The sequence below is a fragment of the Podarcis muralis genome, chromosome 8, assembly GCF_964188315.1.
Source record: "Podarcis muralis chromosome 8, rPodMur119.hap1.1, whole genome shotgun sequence".
Classification (NCBI taxonomy): domain Eukaryota; kingdom Metazoa; phylum Chordata; class Lepidosauria; order Squamata; family Lacertidae; genus Podarcis; species Podarcis muralis.
Genome location: NC_135662.1, coordinates 59,722,981 through 59,746,684, shown reverse-complemented (window position 1 = coordinate 59,746,684; position 23,704 = coordinate 59,722,981). Strand labels below are relative to the sequence as shown.

Below are 23,704 nucleotides of genomic sequence, written 5' to 3'. Positions count from 1 at the left end.
AGCATATGTAACCCGAGGTACCACTGTAGTAGAGATGATTCACACTGGATGCTATTCTCCTCTCCAAAGTCATATGGTTGCAGGAAGTAGAGTATGTGTTGTCATATTAGTGGGGTAGGAGAGCTGGAAAAAAATTTCACATCTGGCAACCAATGAGCCCCTTTGGTTTCAGATAGCACATGGGTAGACGAGTCTAAAAAGCCAGGGACACAAATTTTCACGGCCCTCTAGTGGCTATGGTCGCTCATTTACTAGAAGTAATGTATTTAAGCATTAGCTCTGGAAGCGTATACTGATTCTGACCAAACTAAGCCTTCTAGAGCAAAAGCCTCCTAAAGCAAAAGGGTTTGCATTTTCTCTAATGTGATCTGTGATTTAATTATGCATCGTGCACAGAAATACATTTACTTTTCTGTTTGGAATCCTTTTTTCTAGTAAATTTCACTTGATTTATTTTAAGTTCTGGTATTATGACTGTATGAAAATTTCACTGCACCTATCACAATTTTATAAGATTATCATGCCTTCCCTCAGCCATCTTAAAAAAACAAAAGGTTGGACCTTGTCCTAAAAGCCATATTATAAATATTTATTTTATTGCATAAAGTTAATACACTTTTGTCAAACACTTCAAAGTGGCTTACAAAGAGAAAATATAAATAAAATAATATAAAAACTAGTAAGGAAAGCAGAGGCCCTTGCTGGCTCTTAATAATGGGAACCACAGTTTCCATTCATCACCCACATTTTTCTTTTATTTGTTTCACTACATTTATATTCCTCCTTCAAGGAGCTCAAGACAGCTTTTACACTGCTTCCCCTTTATTTTTATTTCCAGAGCAATCCTGTAAGGTACGTGAGGCTGAGAGACAGCAATGTCTGGTCTATGCTCACTCAGTGAAGTTCATGGCAGAGTGAGGATTTGAACTCAAGTTTTCCTGGCTCTCTCATAACTTTTCTTAAAATAACTGAGCAATAATATTTTCCATTTATTTGGAATAACACCTTTGCAGCATTAATGGACACCAGGCAAAACACAATGCAATTTGGTTAAACCAGTTCACAGCAGCTACAAAGTTCCCTCAAATGCAACAGTCACATCTCAAAAAGTTGTTCAGGCATCCTTTTAGCAGGTAATAATGTGTTTGATCTTGTTCTTTGGCAGGCTTCTTTGTTAAACCTGTTTGAGTAGTTCCCCAAACTCCTCCCCCCCCCCCCCCCCGGCTCAGCAACATTTAGTTGTCTGTTTATTAAAACAAATCTAGTTTTGCAAATTACAAGGAACTTTCCTAGAATTATAGAACTAGAATGATAAAACTCTACAAGACCACCTTATGTTTATGACTGGAATAGATTAAGCAGATCAGGAGAAATGATTAAATATATTTAATTTGTATACTGAATTATAAAAGGAAGACACCTTTGTTATGTTTTATAAGAGAGAATCCACAACCCACCATGGCCACAGACGTAAAGAGACTCAAATCCTTGTGGTGTTGTTGTTGTTATTTATATAATATGGGTGAGTCACTACGTCTCATCCTAACCTATTTCACAGGGTTATGAGGGGATTAATGTGTGCCATCTTAAACTACTTAGAGAAAAAAGGCAGGATATAAACACAGTAAATAAAGTGAGCTGGGTGTCAGTTTGCTACTGCTAATCTGCCCCTTTCAGGGTGGTCACTTTTGGGGAGGGGCTGAGCTATGTGGATTGCTGGACTTTGGCCCTCATGCCCAGCCATAGCTGCGCTAGTGCTGTAAAGTCACCTGTTGCCATTAGCCCCATGTTAGTGTGATTGGGATGCAGGTGGCGCTGTGGTCTAAACCACTGAGCCTCTTGGGCTTGCCAATCAGAAGGTTGGCGGTTTGAATCTGTGCAACGGGGTGAGCTCCTGTTGCTCTGTCCCAGCTACTGCCAACCTAGCAGTTCAAAAGCACGCCAGTGCAAGTAGATAAATAGATACCGCTGCAGCGGAAAGGTAAATGGCATTTCCGTGCACTCTGGTTTCTGTCACGGTGTTCTGTTGTGCCAGAAGCGGTTTAGTCATGCTGGCCACATGACCCGGAAAGTGGTCTGTGGACAAACGCTGGCTCCCTCGGCCTGAAAGCAAGATGAGCGCCACAACCCCATAGTTGCCTTTAACTGGACTTAACCGTCCAGGGGTCCTTTAAAGGTAAAGGTAAAGGTACCCCTGCCCGTACGGGCCAGTCTTGCCAGACTCTAGGGTTGTGCGCTCATCTCACTCTATAGGCTGGGAGCCAGCGCTGTCCGCAGACACTTCCGGGTCACGTGGCCAGCGTGACAAGCTGCATCTGGCGAGCCAGCGCAGCACAAGGAACACCGTTTACCTTCCTACTGGTAAGTGGTCCCTATTTATCTACTTGCACCCAGGGGTGCTTTCGAACTGCTAGGTTGGCAGGCGCTGGGACCGAACGATGGGAGCGCACCCCGCCGCGGGGATTCGAACCGCCGACCATGCGATCGGCAAGTCCTAGGCGCTGAGGTTTTACCCACAGCACCACCCGCATCCCATAGGGGTCCTTTACCTTCACCTTTTTAGTGTGATTGCAGATCCTGTAGTTCTTTCAGTACTTGCTTCCAACACTGCTTGCACAGGTACTGATTTATAATCCACATTATAGCACCAGTCATGTCCACATGCCTCTTGGTAGATCTGCACATGACAGCATAGTGGGGTCATGCATTCATCTTCTCAAAGCATCTGCACATACCCACTCAGTGTGTTCATACAGTGAAAAGTGATCAGGGCTATATATATATATATTTCATACATCTTCCTACCAGAAGTTCTTTTTCTATGTGGGAAAAATGTTATGTTTTGAAGCGCCCCTGTGTCTTAACAGAAGCTTTCAGATGGAAAACGCTGACATGTAACTAGTACTGACTGCCAAGAAATTACTCACAAGTAAGATTTTGGCATTGTGGGTTGCGATTCCTTCCTGGACTTTGAAATGCAAGGGGTGGTGGTGATTGCATAAATGACATTTAAAGGAATTGGCTTATATCTGAGGAAAAACAACTCCCCCAAAGAAGTCAAGTTATCTGTATCTTTTTTTGTGAACAAATACAAGCACATAACACAGCAGTATGTGCTGAAGAAGTTAGAAATTTTCTCAGTGCGCCCCTCCCACACTGCCCAGTGGTACAGTTGAGACAATGGGTCTGTGGCTTGTGAAACCCTCCCCTGCTTCAGGCCAGTGTATATGGTGCAGGAGGGCCTGGTCTGGCCTACTCATGCTTGGCTTGCCTGACCAGGACTCCAGTGGGCATAGCATACCTGCCAAGAGACCCGAAAAAAATGGGACATCCTGTTTTTTTTTGCTTGAGATCATGGCAGCCATTTTGGGTGCCACAATATCACATGTTCCCATGCCGTGCTGTCGCTTTTTGTGTTTTTTCTGGACTGCAATCTCATGCAGCTCCCCAAAACGTGTTTTTTGACACTGCAGAAGATTGCGCCCTGTAAAAGAAATGCTTTGGGGGGGGGGGTCGAGAGTGCTGCGTGAGTCATGTGACTTGCCTGGGAGCACTTCCCTGAAGATGCGTGTCCTGGTTTTCAATCAGAAAAAGTTGGGCGGTATGGCATAGGTAAGTGGAAACTCTCTGAATCTTGACCCGTGACAGGATTGTGTTACTGTAGGAGAGGAACCATGTTGATTGTCTGCCTCTAGCACCAAAGTGTTTGGGGTTATCTCTGCCTGAAGCTATACAATGCACTCTGCTTATGCTGGATATGTTGCAGTGAGGTTATTTTATCGGTGGATGCCTTAAGCCAGAGCTTTCCAAACTGTGTGTCGTGACACGTTTGTGTCTTGGTTGCTGTGTGCAGGTGTGTCGTGCGAATGTTTCTCATGCTCCTCCCAGGGCTGGAAAGGGATTAGTTTAACCTCCGGTTTGCTAGTAAAACTGAATTACAGTGGTACCTCAGGTTACATATGCTTCAGGTTACATACGCTTCAGGTTACAGACTCCACTAACCCAGAAATAGTACCTCAGGTTAAGAACTTTGCTTCAGGATAAGAACAGAAATCGGGCTCCGGCGGCACAGCGGCAGCAGGAGGCCCCATTAGCTAAAGTGGTGCTTCAGGTTAAGAACAGTTTCAGGTTAAGAACAGACCTCCGGAACGAATTAAGTACTTAACCCGAAGTACCACTGTACTGTGTTGCGAAAAGATGCAAAACTGAATTACTGTGTCGCAAAATGATGCACGTCTAAAAAGTGTGTCACCAACATGAACAGTTTGGAAAGCTCTGCCTTAAGCAGTGGTCTTAACCACCGCTTTGCAGGTCACATTATTGCTTGTGTTTAGTGCAGAATAGTAAGCAGATGCCAAAAGTAAGCATGCAACTTAAGAAGACTGTACACTGTCCTTTGTAAAAGGGAGAACTCTACAGAGATACAGTGGAACTTGAGCAAAAATTAAGCTGTGGCAGCCAAAGGAAAAGGAAAAGGTCTGTATTTCAGTACAAGTGAAAGTATCTGTGATCCACCCGCCCTGCTTGTTTTGAATCTGCTATCTTAATCTCAGGAATGTAGCATTTTGGTATTGGGTGTGAGGTACAACATTCCAAAGGGATTATTCTTACTAGGCTTCATCCTTTGCTCTGAACTGCGGAGAAGCAAGTTTGCCACTAATCATTAGCGGAGCTAGGCAGTGATACACACCTATATTTTGTACTGCATATCCATGCAGACCGGAAACTAGATTTTCCACCCAGAAAGCATATATGTGTTGTGTGAGTATGCAGTGTACAGTGGTACCTCGGGTTAAGTACTTAATTCGTTCCAGAGGTCCGTTCTTAACCTGAAAACTGTTCATAACCTGAAGCACCACTTTAGCTAATGGGGCCTCCTGCTGCTGCTGCTGTGCCGCCGGAGCACGATTTCTGTTCTCATCCTGAAGCAAAGTTCTTAACCTGAGGTACTATTTCTGGTTTAGCGGAGTCTGTAACCTGAAGCGTATGTAACCTGAGGTACCACTGTATGTAGCAAACTCTTCTGTTATGCCCAGTGTAGAGCATGTGGTCAAAATGTGCTGCTTTGCACCCAAATGGTGAAAAGATCATTAAGGGGGAATATGTGAAAGGTCTTAAGGCAAAAAACCAAAATGGATAAATGTTTATTCCTGGGACCATAGTCCGTCCTGAATCAGGGACATATATACATTGGGCGTACACAGTGCATGGTTAATCTATGGAACTTGCTCTCACAGGAGGCAGTGATGGCTACCAACTTGGATGGCCTCAAAAGAGGAATAGACAAAAACATGGACGGTGGGGCTACCAGTGGCTACTAGCCATGATGGCTATGCACTGCCTCCATAGTCAGAGGCAGTAATGCTTCTAAATAGGAACGTCAGGAGGGGAGAGTGCTCTTGTGCTTGGGTCCTGCTTGCGGGTTTACCACAGGCATCTGATCGGCCACTATGCGAACAGGATGCAGGACCAATGGCCAGATCCAGCAGCTCTTTTGATGTTCTTATGGAGATGTTTAGTGGGCAATGAGCCTCTGTATCATTCCCACCCAAGCAAATGGGCAAGGGCTGTAGCTCAGTAGTAGAGCACATGCTTTTCTTGCAGAAGGTCCCAGGTTCAGTCCTTGGCTTTTTTGGAAAGGGGTGGGAAAAGACTTCTGCCTGAACCTTTGAAGATCTTCTGAACTGGACTGATGACTTAACTCTTAAGGCAGTATCCAATGCTTCTAGCAAAGGAGCTACTAGTAAAGTAGCTGGACAGCAAGGAAGCTTCACAGTTAGTAGGCCATCATCTTGACCCCTAGAAGTGCTCCCATGCCAATTTTCCAATGACTTCCAGAAAATTCAACAGGAGAAATCAAACAGATTGCGATCTGGAATACATTTAAGATGGGGCAAAACCCGCCTCTCTCCCTAGCTTCTGAGCTCACCAGGGTCAGATCCAGCCCATACCACAGTGGTGCCTCCCAGAGCAGCCCTTTATATTCTCCATTAAGTGAACAGCTGAGATTCCAAAAAAGAAGAATAAGAATGAAGAACTGCACTCAAATCTTGCTTTCATTGTCAGGTACCACAAATAAGTGTAATGAGAACTTTTGAAAATGAGATATCAGAAATAAAGATTGGCAAGATTTTGCTGTTTCCTGGTAGCTATTTTGTGTGTGTGGAGGGGGGTTGTACATTTATGCTGTCAAATGCTGAAAAATAGAACTGCTGAGTGTCAGAGCACCATGACTCACTTGTACTGAAGCTGAAATGCACTGCACAAGAAAGTACATTTCGGCTCTTCCAAAATAGCTTACATTATTGTTTTCATGAATGGCACCAGGTTCTGGAAGGCTGTATGAAGGGGCTGATGTAGGTCGCCTTTGAACTACCTTTCTCTGTAACATACAGGAACACCCCCTCAATATACCCACTCAGTCCATCCTACTGATGAGTATTTTGCTAGTTGGATGTACTACTGAAATATAATCCCCATCATCCCTTGTCATTGGCCGGGGTGGCTGATGGGAGTTGGAGTCCAAAACATCTGGCTAGCACCAGATGGATAGGCTATCTTAATAGTGTAAGATTCTTGTGTCCTGTTACATTATCCGGGGTCCCTAGTCTGTCTAAAATTCTTTTCAATATGTGACAATTTGCAGGAGTCGTCCAGGCTTACATTTATATTAGTTCTGTTTGTGCCAAGATATAATAATTGACACAGTTTGAGATACATTCTGAAGTAATATTTAAAAGTTGGGATCAAATCAATGCTCATACTGAAATATGGTCAGCAATATGCATAAAGTTATATTGTAATGTCATTTAGAGAGGTGTAGATGTGTATGTAGGACGCGGGTGGCGCTGTGGGTTAAACCACAGAGCCTAGGACTTGCCGATCAGAAGGTCGGCAGTTTGAATCCCTGCGACGGGGTGAGCTCCCGTTGCTCGGTCCCTGCTCCTGCCAACCTAGCAGTTCAAAAGCACATCAAAGTGCAAGTAGATAAATAGGTACCACTCTGGCGGGAAGGTAAATGGTGTTTTTGTGCGCTGCTCTGGTTCGCCAGAAGTGGCTTAGTCATGCTGGCCACATGACCCAGAAGCTGTATGCCGGCTCCCTTGGCCAGTAAAGCGAGATGAGTGCCGCAACCCCAGAGTACCGGTCACGACTGGACCTAATGGTTGGGGTCCCTTTACCTTTTAGATGTGTATTATTTAAATCTGAAGTATGGAGCAAGCAACAAGTGGGAACTCTACTGCATTTTAATGTGAAACTATTTTTACACTCTAGCATTAAAGTGAAGGGATGCGTGTTTAATTCACTTAATTTGAGTGCTGTAATAAAGGGGCAGCAAAAAACATCTGAAGGCATTGGTCCCAAGAAGCCGACATCTGTGATCTGAGAGTATTTCCTCTCCCCTGATTACAGGACTGTGTGTTTGTTCTTTATTACAGTGAAAATGATCTGTTTGCCCAACTCTGTCTTCCTGATCTTCCAGTTTTCAGTGCAATGTGTGCAATGTAACTTGACTGCCTAGAATTGTTGCAACGTTAGGTAGGTCATTAAGGCATGTAATTAATTGTAAAAAGATAGCATCACTTTTGGCACACAGCCAAAGCCAGAAAGTTATAGTCATATACAGTGGTACCTCGGGTTGCATACGCTACAGGTTACATATGCTTCAGGTTACAGACTCTGCTAACCTAGAAAAATTACCTCAGGTTAAGAACTTTGGTTCAGGATGAGAACAGAAATCGCGTGGCGGCGGCACAGCAGCAGCAGCAGCAGCAGCGGGAGACCCCATTAGCTAAAGTGGTGCTTCAGGTTAAGAACAGTTTCAGTTTAAGAACAGACCTCCGGAACGAATTAAGTACGTAACCAGAGGTACCACTGTAATCTGAGGACTATTCAAATTTCTGAACATGGCTAATAATAACCTGTTACGATTTAAACTGCCCAACCCTGGTATTGATTCTGCGTTCTTTGCTTTGCTGTATTCATTTGCCCTTATTCCCAAGAACAATTAGAACTGTAGCCTAATTGTACTGCTGTTTGTACAACTCTTACAGAGATAACTAGCTGCCCTAAATCTGAAACAAAACAAAATGCTAAATGCTTCCATATTGTGCTTTCTGAAACTGAAATGCTTTGGAATGAGTTAAAATGGTGTCTAGGAAAAAGTTTTAAGTCCTCTTGAGAATTTACAGTGACCATGTGGAAAGTTGACTTCCTGCACATAATCTGTGAATCTACCACTCATTTTTCTGTTTGCAAAATACTGAAAAAAACACACACACACTGAGAGAAAACATACAGTGATGCACAGGTGGGTTCTCTGTTTCCAGTCAACACATGAGGGAGGGGAAAGAAGAATCACACATCCCTCTTCATGGGTTTATTTATGCATTTATATATTATGTATTCAAAGCCATTTCTAAACAGCTTAATGTTTTCAAAATCTCTTTAGTAGTGCATGCTATGTACAATGTAAAAATATCCATGTGACTTGTGTTAAGTGTAGAATAACAATATTTTGAATACGGGTATGCAACTGGGTGTTTGATTTGGAGGTCTTCTTGAAATGTCACAGAAGCCTTCTTCAGAAATAATTAAATAAACACATGAGGAGGACAAGCAGGAGAAGCAGAGATGAGCGAACTAGCTCCTGCCCATTGCTGTTTTTGTTGCCCTCCAACTTGCGGAGGGTAATATCACCTATATATGTTTTGGAATGAATAGAGAAGGCACCCTTTGCTCTCCACTTGGAGCTGCCTTTGCCAGCCTGGGACTCCAGATGCTTTGAACTAAGGCCAGGGCTGATAGAAACCATAGTTCTAGATATCTGGAGGGCATCAGGTTGAAGCAGGTGGATTGGAGAAGGGGAATGGCAGCCAGGTGGGAGGGCAGAGCTAGTGTGTTGTCCCTCCCCCCCCTTCTGTGCTTGCTTGACTCTTGATGGTGAGACTTGAAGAGAGCTAAAGACATAATGCAATGAGGGTGGTTTTTGTTCAAGAAATTGCAAGTTTCCTTGCATTTCAGGATCTCTATGAGGCACCTGTATTGGGGTTTAGGAAGACATGCAAAATTTGTGTTCTTTTTAATTAATAAATAATTTGTAAGGCACATATTTAATTGGCCAAATACCTCTTGATAATAGGCATACAGTTTGACCTGCTTTTGATGTATGAAAGCATTCCCTCTCTTTGAAGATGGATGTTAACACCCTTCCTTTCTTGGTCAGCTCTAATTCATGGCTTGAAATGTTCCAAAGCTATTAGCTATACCAGTCCGAAATACACTAAAAGACATACGCTTGCATATAGTGATGGAATAAATGCTATATTTAAGGTTTAAGCAATTTGTAGCTAGTATATGTCTGGTAAGATCTACACTTTAGAACTATGTGACCTGATTACACAATCCTGAATAGAAGGCTTCTCTTTAATCTTAGGCTGCAACCCAATATTATACACACCTCCCTGTTTGGTAGAACATCACATTGGAGTTTACTTCTGAACTGACCTTTATAGGATTACACAGTTAGCTGGTTGGATTACATATGTATTCATCTAAAACCAAATTGGATGAGGCTGCTCCCAAGACCAACTTTGTGCTCTTTTTTTTTTTTAACCTATCATGTGGCAAGCACCCCCAGAATGACCTGGGTGAATGGTTGCAAGGGATGAACTTTTCTTAAATCAGTGTTAATCACTTTACTTTTACAAAGTGATTAAAGGTTCTTAAGTATTTGTACAGCATGTTAAAAAGCAGAGACATCACCTTGCCAACAAAGGTCCGTATAGTTAAAGCCATGGTTTTCCCAGTAGTGATGTATGGAAGTGAGATCTGGACCATAAAGAAGGCTGATCACCGAAGAATTGATGCTTTTGAATTATGGTGCTGGAGAAGACTCTTGAGAGTCCCATGGACTGCAAGAAGATCAAACCTATTCATTCTTAAGGAAATCACTGGAAGGACAGATCGTGAAGCTGAGGCTCCAATACTTTGGCCACCTCATGAGAAGAGAAGACTCCCTGGAAAAGACCCTGATGTTGCGAAAGATGGAGGGCACAAGGAGAAGGGGACGACAGAGGATGAGATGGTTGGATGGTGTTCTCGAAGCTACCAGCATGAGTCTGACCAAACTGCGGGAGGCAGTGGAAGACAGGAGTGCCTGGCGTGCTCTGGTCCATGTGGTCAACAACTAAACAACAACAACAACAAGTATTTGTACAACTATTTTGTGAAATGGATTAGTCAGGCTACTTGATGTGGTTGAGCTGGTGCCTGAATCAATCTCTTCGAAGTCCAGAAGCTCAGTCGTTGAATCATTTGGGACATCTATTTACAGATTGTTCAATGCCCCACCACCTATCAGATCTCAGTTTTAACACGTGGTCAGTGATGGCATTTGACACATAATATATATTTGTTTAAGGGCTATGCTGAGCTAGTTCAGAGCTAACAGAGCTATCTACATTAAAAAGTTATTTCCTTTTCTTCATTGTGTGGACTTCAGCGACATTGGATTGTTCATTTCATTCATCTTAACTATTTTTACTTATCTTATTTTATTTATCTATATCAGGTGAAGGAAATGTTTAGAGGAGGAAAAACCCACCAGTAACTTCTGTACAGTATTTGCTTCTGGTATGGGAGAATGAGAGATACCTGTGGTGACATGGTTTGTTGCATTCCTTCCCATATTGAAGAGCCCATGTTATCACTGAAGCTTCTTAAAAGAGTTTTATTAAATTCTGTTTGATAGGCTATATTCACAGCTGAACACCTTACATAAGATAGCTTAATTATGGTTTAGCTCAAGGGGATAATTAAAACTTCAAGTCTGCAGATCAAGACTGATACGTGAATAAAAGTAGACTGATTTTGATTTTTCTGGTAGCATGCTGAAATGAATCTTATATTTCAGGAGGTATCGGATAGCAAAGCAAGGATATAAAAAAACTGCATATAGAACCCCTGGGTTGTAACACAAAACTCCACTTCTCAATCTTCTTCATTCCTTACAAAAAAATCACTCTCTTGTCTCCCCATGCCAGTGGCCTCATGCAGCACATACATTCAGCATGAATTCATTTCCTTGTCAGTCCTTAGACTGTCTCTTCTCTTTTTCTTCCTTCTCCTTAACCTCCTCCTCACAACCCAACCTACATTCCTCAGGAATTCCCCTTCATGCACAACTTGTAATCTCTTTCCCTTTCTGGCTCCTGGACTCCTTTTACTAGAGTATGCAGCTTGGGGTGGTTGCAAAGGACAAGCCTCGGGGACAGTGTCATAGGTGACACAAAAAAGTTCCTTCAATCTGGCCTCGTGCTATTCCACCACTTGCAATTATCACCAATCCGGCACAGGGTGATGAGAAATTTGCTGTACATTCTAGACAAAAAATTGATTTGATCCTTACTTTTGTATAGTATAGTAGGTTACATTTTGCCTCTGGCTGCACCAACTACTGCCATCTGGTTCCCACAGAGTTGCCCATGGGGAAATGCTGCCTCATGCTAAACAAAGATTTTCCCACCCTGTTTTTTTTTAACTTATGTGATATAGTAGTATAAACACCGACAACTGGGAAACACTGGCCTGTGAGCGCTCCACTTGTAGAAAAGCCTTTACCAAAGGTGTCATGGACTTTGAAGATGCTCAAACTCAGGACAAAAGGGATAAACGTGTAATCTTACTCAGCTAGGAGTGATTGCCAAAGAAGAATGTGTGTGTGTGTGTGTGTACATATAACATACCACCACCCCTTTTCCAGTTACAGCCAGATTTGCCCTCCAGTGCCATATTTTTAGGAGTGTGCTCTAATTTTTTGCCATTATCCAAAGTAGTTTCCCTCCTACTATTCCCAGATTTTGAGGCAATTCTTAAAACAGAAGTATTAAAAAAATACTACCACCATATCATAGATATGAAGTGCGCAATCAATCATTTTCTCCCTGTCTCTGGATGGGGTTGCCACCTCCCCCCCCCCATTGGGTTCCTGTACCTTTAAACAGATCTGTCACAAGCAGAAATTAAACAGGTGCAGACCTTTAAGGCACCGCTGTTGTTTTTCTGCCTATCCTGCAGCTGTTAAAGGCACAGGAGCCTGCTGGAAATGAAAGGTAACAATCCTAAGCTGGCTATACGTGGCTTTCTGCCATATGAACAATATTGGGCGCATCTATCTGTATTTGAATATTTAGCCACACCTAAAACTGGGAGGTTGGGGCGATCACTCTCCTGCGTTTATCCACTCGGAGTTCAGCAAGAAGTTGTTCATTTTAACAGCAAAGGAAGTTGTGCTATGTAGCATCTGGGTTCCTGGAGGGTTAAAAACAATCACCTGCATTTGAAATGAGACTTGGAAGTAGGAAGTGTTGCTGTGGCTTGAGCTTCCTGTATAAATAAGTGTAGCTTTCTTACAGCTACTGCATATGTGCGCGACGTGCATTTTAAGAAATAATGGCAACATGCTCTTAATAGCTGGGAGGAGATTATTCTTCGGAGCGACGAGACGGTTGAGAGATGAGCCCTGCTCCAGACCTATAACGTGTGAAGCTTTCAGATGCTGGGAGAAGGAAGGAAGCGGCGAGAAATGAAACGCGTTTCTCCAGACTCTGAGCTTTTGCTGGCGGTGACATGTCTTGGAGGCGCTGAAGTGTGAGTGAAGCTATTGAAAAGTCAAACGTTTGGGAGCGAATCCTGCTCTCTTTTGGCAAGGTATGCTGGGACGATCTGCATTTCTTTATAGCGGGGGCAATTAAGTAAGGGCTGTCGTTTTCCTTTCCAGTTCCTAAAGGGGAAAAGGAGGTGAAACCCAATCATTTTGGGTACTTGGGTTTTTTTTAAACATACACAGCCAGCACTGTAGTTCATCTGAGGCAAAAATGGGTTTCTTAGAAATTAAATGCCAATTAACTGCAGTAACTTATGCACTTTCTTTGCTAGGGGTGGTGAACTATGTTGGTTTTATCAGTATAGCTTTGCAGAAATAAATGCTCACTTGTGTGGGGAAAACACTGAAAAGTCTTTAAGATGATTTCAAACCAAGTGATCATTTTAAATTTGTTCACTCCTAATGGAAACTTCAGTTCTGTTCTTTAAATAAAAGGATGATCTGAAAGATGCTAAGGAGAGGATCTTTTTGAAAAGATACATACTTTCTGTTTGTGTCATGTAATTTGCAGCACAAGTCCATAAATACCTTGCATGGTGGAACTATGTCTGACTATAGAGACATAGTTTTTTGTTTTCTCTAATTGTTTTTAAACTTCAGGAATAATATACAGAATATACATATTTTTAGTTCCTATTGTAGTTTTACTATTCTAGGCAGAAAATGAAAGCCACATGCTTATGTGTCTGCATATTTATAGTAATTTTGGATACAGTGTCTTGTTCCATCATCCTAGTGTGAAGTGCCTTTTGCACTTTTCCTGTGAATGACTGTTGCTTTAAGAGTTTGCTTCACAGAGTGTAAGTCAGTTATAATGCCCTGAACTCCAGTTAAATATCTTGGAAGGTTTAAAGAAATGGTGTAGTATGATTTCTCTGCCTTAATATGTGCCAGATATATTTCTGAAGATGCGGCTTCAGTATCTGTGAAGTTGTGGGGATCTACTATTGTGGAATTTCTGTTCTTCTTTATGCCACGTTCACCTTAGCTGATAAACTGGGAATAAATGCAACACATGGGAAGAGAACGATTATCATGCCTCCTGGACTTACACCTGCAGGGACCAGGAGGTCTACACTCATAGGTTCTGAATGTATGATTCCTATTTTCCTTTCCTGCAGGGTACAGGATATGTGTTCATAGCCTATGTCAGGTTTCCTCAAACTCAGCCCTCCAGATGTTTTGTGACTACAGTTCCCATCATCCCTGACCACTGGGATCATGGGAGTTCTAGGCCAAAAACCTCTGGAGGGCCGAGTTTGAGGAAGCCTGGCCTATGTGCATTGGAGGTATGCTTGTTTGGACTTTTGCACATAAATTAGTATCGGTGTCTGAGGTTCAGAGGCAGGATCTGCAGGTGTAAGCCCCATCCTGTCTTTCATGTGTACATGTATATTGAGCTTGGACACTTGTACAGGACTCTGAGTGGATACAGTCATGGAATCATAGAATCGTAGAGTTGGAAGGGACCCCAAGGGTCTTGGCTAAAGCATCCATGAAAGATGGCCATCCAACCTCTGCTTAGAAACCTCCAAGGAAGGAGAGCTCCCAACCTCCTGAGGCATTCCACTGTCAAACAGCTCTTAGTGTCAGAAAGTTCTGCCTGATGTGTATTCGGAATCTCCTTTCTTGTAACTTGAAGCCATTGGTTCAAGTCCTACCCCTCCAGAGCAGAAGAAAACAAGCTAGTTCCCTTGTGTTTAGCCTGGAAAAGAGGAAACTGAGAGGAGATACAACAGCCCTTTAGATATTTGAAGATGGCTGTTGTATCTCCTCTCAGTTTCCTCTTTTCCAGGCTAAACACACCCAGCTCCTTCATCCGTCCCTCATAAGTAATGTTGCTTGTACAGCAATCCCTTTTTAAGCTGAATGCTGTGGGTTTGGAGTTGTGATGAAGAGCGGCTGTTTCCATTGGGTGGCTTGAGCAAAGTTTGAGCAAATGATGTGGCAAAGTTTCTGCCAGTTACACTTTACAACATATCCAAAAGGTTTTCTAATAGCATCCTCTTTCACTGTCGATTCAGCTCCTTTTTATTCTTCAAACAACCTAAAGAAAGCTGGGCATGACTTCTGCGATTGCTTCCCCCAAAGTCTTTACTCATCAGGTGAAACCTTCCTTGCTCTGAGCTTGTTTACCTTTGTTTGGTGCTCTGAATGGAGCGGGCTCTTAAACTTGTGGTGCATTTCTGTTCTTCTCATAATCTGATAGCTAGAGTCAGAGGAGCTCTGGTTCTCTACTCTTGTCTCCAGAACGACCAGCATTATGTTCTTCATTTCTAAACTGAGCTCTTGGGGATGTGTCACTTAGTGGGTTTTCCCATTAACTACTTTGGGCAGTGAGTGTCTTGTCTTCTCCTCACCTCAGAATGAACTTCTGGTTTCCTGGAGCCTTGTTTTCAGTGGAAGGATGCCAGAGTTAGTCAGCAGGTACCAAACCACATGGTGACCAGAGTTAAACCACAAGGCGAAGCAACACGATGAAACCACAAGGTGCAGATACATTAAGGGCTTTAGTACACTCAGACCTGAAACTCTGCCCCTTTCTTGGCAAACAGCATGCTGATATTATGTGGCATGCGAAAGGTGCTGATCTTGGTTCCCAGTCAAGTTAAATGAGCTGGAATTGAGAATTGGATCAGGTTTGCCAGTTGTATATATCAGAGCTGGATAGGTTTTCTTTTCTTGCTTTGGTATTGTAATTTTGTGTTGTGAACCACCCTGAGATCTATGGGTATAGGGCGGTATACAAACAAACAATTTGTGATGGTGGTGTGAAGAGTTCAGTCCTCCCTCTACCTCCCAACCCCTCCAGCAGAATTAAGTTATAGGATGAGTAAAGGGGAACATGGCAGAAGCCCATTGGGAGGACTAGACAAGAATTGCTTATGGGAGCCACAGAATAACCATGATAACTGGAAGACATGCCTGGATGCCTGAAATGGTCTGCATCACCTCTCCTGGCTGTGCCCTTTTACAACCACGAGGGAAGCTTGCTCTGTTTTTAAAAAGGAAAGTTGATAGCCTTGCTATTTTTTCTAAAAAAACCCACCCAGTTCTACTGTTTGCTCTATTGCTTGCTCACCTAGTTTATAAAGTTGCTAGGTTGGTCCTGTATATGTGCCTCTGAGCATTGGACTTTGGCATCTTTGGGAGAACATTGTCTATGTTTTGAAAATAAACTGTAGCAGGCAAATAAAGAGAAGCCTGATGCCTTAAGGGACCATAGCTAAGAAGGCAGGTGTTCTTAGCAAGCAATGCATTCAGTGGCAACAAGCTCTTAATCTGTACTGGCCGAAATTGAGTAGAACACTAGAGTTTCTGACTGTAAAGATTGACTCCTACTAAAAATGCAATTTTTGAGTGCTATTGAATCACTGGGTTAAGGTTGCAGCATTTACAAATGTTTACTTATCTGCCAGTGCCAAATACCTTTGTTCTGAGTTTTCATTGTCTTTGTGTTGCATATTAGCTGGGCCTTGCATTAACAAGATATAATCATCACCATCATCACAATAATCATTTTAAATTTATACCCCGCCTTTTTCCCTGACAGGGACTCAAGGTGGCTTACGGATAGAAAATAATTAAAACATAGGAGGGAAAATCATTAAAAACAATTAAACATAGATAGAATTTAAAACTATCCATCCATCTACACACAATATAGATATTTACAGTAAAAACCACATTACCAGCTACATAATATGAAATTGATATTGCTGAACATTGCCAAACATGGGTGCACCTGCTTGTTTTTCTGTATTCCAATACACACAATTTCTGTGGTTTCATGGGAATAGGTTGATATGTGTGTGTGTGTGTGTGTGTGTGTGTGTGTGAGTGAGAGAGAGAGAGAGGGCGGGTGGGTGGGAGATCTTTTCCAAGTTTCATGTGATTACTAGGACTCTAAGCTGAAGCTCCAATGACCACAATAAAAACAACCAAGAAATGCAGGAAGGGACCATATAAGCAAAGTAACATGCAAAGTTTAGAGAAACTAAATTCCTTTATTCTGCTTGGGTCCTTTTTCTGTAAACAGGATCTTTAACTGTAGCAGCATTGTTACTTTTTCCTTTCTAGAACAGTAGTTGTATTGGTGTGTTGGACCAAAAAAATCCCTTGTATGCTTACTTGGGAGAGTAAACTCACTAGGGTGGGAAAGACCCCCATCTGAAATCCTGGAGAAGTACTGCCAGTCACTATAGACAGTGTTGTAGCGTGGGGGGTGCAGGGGGGGCCGGCCGCACCGGGCGCAACATCTGGGGTTAGGGCAAATCCACGGGTTAGGGGGCACAAATCCACGGGTTAGGGGGCGCAAATCCACGGGTTAGGGGGCGCAAATTACTTGCCTTGCCCCGGGTGCTGACAACCCACGCTACGCCACTGACTATAGACAGTACTGAGATTGATGGACTAATGGTCTCATGCAGTATAGAAAGTTGGAAGGGACCCCAAGGGTCATCTAATCCAGCCCCCTGCAATGCAAGAATCACAGCTAAGGAATCCCTGGCAGATGGCCATCCAACATCTGTTTAGGAATCTCCAATGAAGGAGAACCAACCACCCTCTGATGTAGTCCGTTCCACTGTTGAACAGCTCTTACCATCAGAAAGTTCTTCCCAATGTTTAATTGGAATTTCCTATCTTGTAATTTAATCCATTGGTTCAAATCTTGCCTTCTGGAGCTGCAGAAGACAAGCTTTCTCCATCTTCCACATGACATCCCTTCAGGGGATTTGAAGACTGCTATCATATCACCTTCAATCTTCTCTCTTCCAGGCTAAACATACCAAACCCCCTCAACTGTTCCTCATAAGGCTTGGTTTCCAGACCCTTGATCATCTTGGTTGTCCTCCTCTGCACGTGTTCTAGCTTGTCAATATCCCCCTTAAACTGTGGTGTCCAGAACTGGACACAGTACAGGTGGGGTCCAATCAAGGCCGAATAGAGCAGCACTATTACTTCCCTTGAGCTGGCCACTAGATGTCTGTTGATGCATCTTAGAATTGCATTAGCTTTTTTCTGCTGCATCACATTCATGTTAAGCTTGTGGTTTACTAAGATCTCTAGATCCGTTTTTTACATCTACTGCAGTCAAGCCAGGTGTCCCTCATCCTATATATGTCCATCAGATTACTCCTGCCTTACAAATGTAGAACCTTACATTTTCCCCCATTGAAATTCATTTTGTCAGTAGAAGGCAGCTTTATATGTTCTAAATCAAGTAGGGTTTATGTCTAAAATAATATATTTGTACCATATATTTAAATATGTATACAGTGGTACCTCGGTTTAAAAACAGCCCTGTTTCTGAAGTATTCGGTTTAAGACCTCCGCAAAACCGGAAGTAGTGTCCTGGTTTGCGAACTTTACCTCGGTCTAAGAATGGAAGCCAAACAGTGGAAGGGCACCAGCGGTGGGAGAGCCCTTGTTAGGGAAAGTTTAAGACCGGTTTTGGACTTCCGGAACGGATTAAGTTCATAAATCGAGGTACCACTGTACTATGATATATATATTCATGTTATATTTAAATAAATACTTCTAAGAAAATCTACACGGGGTTGGAAATCCTAATTTGAGGTACTCACTGTGGAAAAATTGAAGCAGGGTGGTTGTTATTCCAGATTAGTTAATCCAGAGCACTTTTGTCTCTGTCTCCACACATTGTTGGCTCTTACTCTGCCCACCATTGTCTTGTGACCCTCAACAGAATATTATTACCCTCAAGAGAATTCAGACCTTGACAGAAAGAACTTTTTGCTCTAAGCGTTTTTCTGGGGACATTGGATTTTGATATCTGCAAGATTTGGCACTGACAAGTGGATGACCTTGCACATGTTTCTGCCTCCTCACTATGTGTCCTTGCTTTCAGAAAACCTGGTCCTCATGTTATACAATATTTTTTGTTCCATACCCTTCAGTTATCTCCACTGCTCATTCCACTGAAGTTGCATCAAGGCTCTTTTTAATGGAGGCAAGCTTCCAGATTACTGCGGAGGTCTTTACATGGTTTTTGAGATGACAAAGTAAGGCAGGTTGCTTTGTGCCTTTTTGAGGAAGGAGGAAATGGTGATCAGAGTGAGGCACAATGCAGCCTTATTTTTTACAAACTAAAAATGAAAGCGCTGGCTGTTTGTGCCCACACTTACTCCCACTTAACAGTATTGACTTTTCAATGTTAGGAAGCTGAAGGCTAGTTTTAATGCTTTGCCTCTTTCCTCTGCGGTAGTCATGGGAATAATGAAAAAAAGGATTTATAAGTATATGGTATGAGTCATTGATATGGGAGATGGCAGTCTCTGTGTGAGAGGCATAAACATTTCACTGGAGTAACTTTTCAGCCAGATCAGAATGGAGTTGTAAACATGCTTAAGGATCAGGTAAGTGGTCTTGGATGCCCAGGTAGCAATGGTGTCCAGAAGAGGAGCCTTTTACCTTCTTAGTATGCCTTCCATGTCCTTTTCTGGGTGCAGAAAGGATCTGGCTGTTCCCATATGAACTTGCACAATTGACCTGGTCAGTTTTGTTGAAGGCCCTGCTTTCTGTGTCTTTACCGAAAGAGGTACAGTAGGTGAGTATGAAAAGCAGGGCCTTCTCACTGGAATTTTCCAGGCTGGAAGTCCCTCCATTAGGAAACTCACCTGACCTTTTCACTCTTAGGAGACTGATTAAGGCTGTTCTTCTGAGGAGATGGAGAACTTAGCTTTGATTCCCCCACCCCACCCCACCCCACCCCCGCCACTGCTTTTCATAGTTTTTTGCTGCTCATTTTGTTCCTACTCCAGCTGCTTTGCTGGTGAGTGCGACCTTGATTTTCTTAAAACATAAAACGTATTTCATAGCTGTTGCGAAGCACTTTTGTTGCAGAATATTACATGGGTCCAGGTTCTCGGGCACAGTTCTTTGCCAGACCTGCAACCTCAGCTTTCTGGGAAAGATTAGATAAAGTCTGCAAAAGAACTGCAGGAAAGGATGGAGGAGCTGATCATGCAGAGGCCAGGTGTGTGACCCACGTGATCAGAAAAGAACGTAACTGTGTGCATCCAGGGCTGGGGTAAAGTTATGGCGGCAGAAGGACTCAAGAGTCATGGGCTCTTGGGTGTGAAGGTGAGAAAACAATTACAGGAAATCAGCAGGGGGTGACTGAACAGCAGGGCTGTTAGAATGGCCGAGGTGAGCTGTCATGAATAGAGGAGTGCCAAAGTGCAGCAGTATCAACTATGGCCCTGAAAAAATAGACCAGGTTTTATTGTGGCTAAACCCTATATTTTGCTTTGTTTGCTATTCACCTATCTAGAAAATACTTAGATTTTTTTATACACAGTTGATGTACTGTACTTAAATGGAAGATAGTGGACTTTATTACAGGAGATGTAATAACCCTTTTAAAGATGAACATGGGATGATAGGAAATATGTATCTGGGAGGAAAAATGGATGATCCTGTGACCCACATGTATGGCACAAATACAGTAATAAAATAATCAGCTGGGTGCCTGAATTAAAAAATGTGGGGCCAAATTCATCCTCCAGCAGGAGAGAGCACCCAATAGAAGAGTAGTTTGGCAGCAGCATAATGTGAAGATATAGGTTGTTAGACCCTTTTATCCTGCTTGATTCCATACAACATTTCCCACTTTCTTCCCCTCTTGCAATGAACAGACCACACACTGTTAAGTTTAAAATGCTTTACTTACAAAATGTTCCAAAGGTCAGATATGTGCATTTATCCAAGCAGCAGCAAGGAGAACACATGCAAAATATCTTGGGTAGAAAATACAGTTCCAAACACCTGCTCTAAGCTTGCAGCTTGCTTGGACCCGTCTTTCTTGGTCAGTTACATGGTGCAGAGTGAGTGAGGAACAGGAAGAGAAGGCTTCACTTTCCCTTTTGCTGGAAAAAGGGGGCGTAACCTAGCTGAGTCTAGGAATCCAGCTCTTTTAAACCCTTCAAGTGCTAACTAGCACTCATGTATATTTATGTTTGACTGCACTATCCCACAATATGTGTCCTTTGCTTGGTTGTAAGTTAATACAGTGGTGTATTATGAAGAACCACCATTACCAAATGTGTAGACAAGCGACTTAATAGGACAGTGGCTTTCACATGTTCTGTCTTCAGGATGTGTTTGTCACAGAACCTCTGCAGCGACTCCCTGAGACATTGAATTCTGTGGCATGCTATAGGAGGCACAATGTAAACTGAATTTGCCCCCCTCAGCACTCTTCTTTTGCATGTAGAAGATGGAAAGCTTTCTTTCTAAAATGAAGCTGGTCTCCCTTTAGATATATTTTTCATGAACCTGGGGGTTTCTCAGAGTATAGTTTGCAAACCACTTCTATAGACTGAAACTACATACTCTGGCACAGAACAGCTATACAGTGGTACCTCGCAAGACGAATGCCTCGCAAGACAAAAAACTCGCTAGACGAAAGGTTTTTCCGTTTGAGAGTTGCCTCGCAAGACGAATTTCCCTATGGGCTTGCTTCGCAAGACGAAAACGTCTCGCGACTTTGTTTCCTTTGTCTAAATAATAATTCGCAAGACGAAAAATTCGCTAGACGACAAAACTTGCGGAACGAATTAATTTCGTCTTGCGGGGCACCACTGTATACACTTTGTGAAGCATTATTGCTCTCTTCAGTTAATCAGATGTTGAATTAATAAGAACTGAGTTCTATCTTTTGCTTTTAATGTCATGTGGAAGTATCACAACTGTCAATGAGTAATTTTTGTAAGAACCCATTATAGTTGAATGTTAACAAACATCTGCTCAGTTTGCCAAATAAGAGTTTAGCCTCATGAAATGTTAATCTTGATACTCTCTGTCTTGCATTGGGGAGGTGGGAACTATCCTGTTCAAAACACTGGGAAATGTTATGAATCTTGGCATACAAAAGAGGGTTTTCTTTTGTCTTGTTGGTTAATTTCACTTCCATGGTTGTTTCTGTCACTTGAAAATATAGGCCTTACTATGCAAAAGTGAACTAGTTCAGTTGCACAAATCTGAACTACATCTGAAACCAATTATCCAAATTTCCAGTTGAACTAAAGATGAATAAAATTCATTTTGAAATAGAATTTTGAACAATTTCTAGTTCATCTTCACATTGATTCTTTCCCATCCACCCCCAGCCAAAGATTCAGATTCTTAGCTTTCATTTTAAAAAAGCAAGTCAATTGAACATATATAAAAAAGTGAGTAATAAAAGAAGAAGCAGCAAAATTCTAAGGCTTATTAGGCAGATATGGAGGTGCTACCGTTTCCACTGTCACTTAGTAATCAGGAATGCAAGGAATTTCCTGTATCTTCCCTGCTGAAGAGATATTCTATCTTCCAACAGGAGTACCTTGCCGCAAGAAGTACTGGTACAATAACAAAGTGAACCATGCCTTGTGGCTGGCACATATTAAACTGGGCAAGCCTTTTCTATTATGGAGAAAGTGTCACCTGTTGACCTTTTATCTGTCAGATACCTTATTACTCATTTGTGGTCCCTGATTTACTTTTGGACCCTATAGCAGTTTGCAATGTTCTGAATGTTGGGGGGAGGGAATATTGGGGATGAACTTTTAATGAACTTGAACTGAAGTAGTTTGTTTTGTAAAAAAGCAGCCTTGAGATGGAACTAGTTCCTTATTAAACAGGATGAGCTTATACTACAATTGGTACACACACACACACACGTCTTGATGGCAAAATAACATCAACACCTTGTACCGTAGCTCCTCTTCCATCTTGGTTCTTTTTCCTTTCACTTGTGTTGAATTGGTTGCGAGAAATATAAAAGCAATCTGTGCATTTGGTTCTTTTAAACAGATGAAGCACTTGTTTATCTTCCCCACGTATTCTATGTTCCGTTGGCAGATTAATCTTTGAACATATTTTCTTAAAGTGTATACGAGATGGTAATAAAAGATTAGAAATCTGTTTGTGGTATAGTGCCATAGATAGACAGGAGAACGTTTAAAAGCAAACAGAGTAAAGGTTTGCAAAGTATGAATACTGTGCTTGCGTGCTTTCTAAAGGTTCCTGGTCTAATAGATTTTAAAGGTTAAGTAAATGTAGTCCAACTTTAGTTTCCCCTCAATATTAGTCTGATATGTTTTTCTCTTGCGAGGTCTAGTTTTCACTTAACATTTGCGGTACTTAGAATTGCACCCAGACAGTAATCTGAAGATGCTTGATATTGTTCTGTCTCTGACATGAAGCTAAGCTGGACTGGTCCAAGTCAACCCCTCATGGGGGACCATCACATAACTCCATATGTACTTGGAGAAAGGGCTGGATATAAATGTTAACAGATTTAAAGTTAAACCAAACTATTCTTATCTAATACCTTTTTCTGAGGAAGAAGATAGGTAGTTAGTCCCTAATGCCTTGATTTGGCCACAAGATGATGATGATGATGATGATGATGATGATGATGGCGATTATTATTTGCACATATAGTCTACCTTCTTCTCCAAGAAGTTCAAGTTGGTGTACGTGGTTCCTCATCCTCTTCATTTTATTTGCACAACAACCATGTGTGAGGTAGGTTAGGCTGAGAGGCAATAATTGGCCTAGTGAGTTTCATGGCTGTGTGAGGATTAGAAGTCTATTCTCCCAGACCCTAGTCCAGTACTCTAACCACTACACCACAGCTGGCTCTAAAAAATTGGTAATGGCCAACTAATGTCCCTAATTAATCCTGATTGTGAATTCCACTGTGTCTGGAATAATAGCAAAAATGTATTTAAGCCTCTTTATTCTGTTGTGTTCCTGGTTAACAGGTTTTTGGATGAAACATCTTTTTGTGCTTGGTGGGGTGTTTGTGTTTTTGTGTGGAAGACTGTGGATTTGCACTGACATGCAGCATGATAACTTTTAAGTGCACTATTAACTTCTTTTTAGTTATTACTTCAATCCCGGGAACCCTAGTTCGTGGTCCTTCAATTATATATTATAGTGTATTATATTACAGCAATCAGGCTTGAGACCCTTCAGGTTATAACTATGTGCCTTTTCATGTTATATCTAGGACAAGGAAAGATC

General features: G+C 42.2%; 1 protein-coding gene across 3 annotated transcripts in view; it reads left to right on the top strand.

The window, feature by feature from the left end:
• The window catches only part of RNF144B (ring finger protein 144B), a 74,531-nt gene that overhangs the window by 12,442 nt on the left and 38,385 nt on the right, over nt 1-23,704 (top strand). Inside the window, exon 1 of one of the 3 annotated variants that reach the window (XM_028737602.2) lies at nt 11,996-12,651. The exons of 1 other annotated variant lie outside the window; for it this stretch is intronic. The gene's annotated coding sequence lies outside the window, so the exon portion shown is untranslated. Of the gene's footprint in view, nt 1-11,995; nt 12,712-23,704 lie in introns of those variants that run through there. One more of the 3 variants, XM_028737601.2, reaches the window with a different exon arrangement.